The sequence below is a fragment of the Aplysia californica genome, unplaced genomic scaffold (genome assembly GCF_000002075.1).
Source record: "Aplysia californica isolate F4 #8 unplaced genomic scaffold, AplCal3.0 scaffold00290, whole genome shotgun sequence".
Classification (NCBI taxonomy): Eukaryota; Metazoa; Mollusca; class Gastropoda; order Aplysiida; family Aplysiidae; genus Aplysia; species Aplysia californica.
In genome coordinates, this window is record NW_004797560.1 from 714,048 (window position 1) to 715,452 (window position 1,405).

The following is a 1,405-nucleotide window of genomic DNA, read 5'->3' on the forward strand; positions in this document are numbered from 1 at the left end:
CCCCCCCCTTGACGCAATTTAAATCTTTTAAGGAAACGAGCTCCGACTATGCCTGTCACGGCCTTCCAGAACTATGAGGAATACAACATTCCAGCAGAGAGACCAAAATACTCTATAAGAATTCTCCGATCCAGAAACCGAACTCAGGCCTCTTGCATGCAACAGCACCACGTAGTTCCTTACTGCTATACCACCGAAGTCAGTGGAACAAGTGATGGATATGTACACAATTCAATGAACTATTAAATATGTGTGCGCAGCCCATTTTATGATCCATTTTTTCAGTCTTCAGCATAACAAACAGTTTACTTTCCTTATAACACCACTCTCATCTTCATGTACTATATTATATTTGGCAACTTGAAACATATTTGTCACTTTTCCCATAAAACTACGACAGCTACAGAGTTGCAAGTAGGCAAGTACCTGCAAAAAGATAGATAGATCCCCATGACCGAGCCCGATTTTTGATGTATTCATTTCCTGAATTTAGAAAAATATATCTGTATGCCCTGGTCATAATCAGTCGTAAGACGCAATGTGCTATTTGGAGCTATGAGGCTCGAAAGGCTAAAGAGTGACTTTCTATGAAATTTTGTTTTTTGGATCTATTGAAAATTTAATGTCTCCTGCTTCATTTAAGATCAAAATAAACAACTATTATCGACTGTGAATATTTTATTTAGATTTATTTTGGAGATATATGTGTGTGTGTGTGTGTTTGTGTGTGTGTGTGTGTGTGTGTGTGTGTGTGTGTGTGTGTGTGTGTGTTTTTTGTTGTGACCTTGGTTGACACGAAAAAGGAATTTGGACTTCAAAGCCTTTCGAGCATTTGACCTGCTGAATAGCTGTGAGATTATTTATAGAACCATTAAATCATAGCCACATGGCTTCAACGTCCTTCGTCCGCCCCTATTTTTTAGATTTAGACCCCTTTTCCAGCAAGAAGGGTTGAAATATAAACTTAGCGTCATTATGAACGGCTGAGGGCTCTGATTGGTTAAACGGGGTAAGAACGTTAACTCCTAGCCTATTTATGTCAACAGGTTTGCTGCTTTTTAAAAATCTAGGATCTATCTAGATCCTTGATCTATAGTACTTATGATACAGACTGTAGACTACACTACATGGTAGGTCTACACTTCTTCAATTAAAAAATTTGCAGTCTATGTCTATAACTATAATATCTACGCCTAGATCTAGTTTAGATCTAGATCTAGTAGTATGCCGAGTATAAGTATTACCAATCATTCTCTACTACCAAGATATTACAATTTTTCTTTGGGCTTTTGTCTCATGCTTTGGCGATTATCGCGTGATAGGCGACGTCACGAGGCAACGAGAGGTTGGTTTCATCAAGGTCTGCATGGTGTGTGTGTGTGTGTGTGTGTGTGTGTGTGTGACT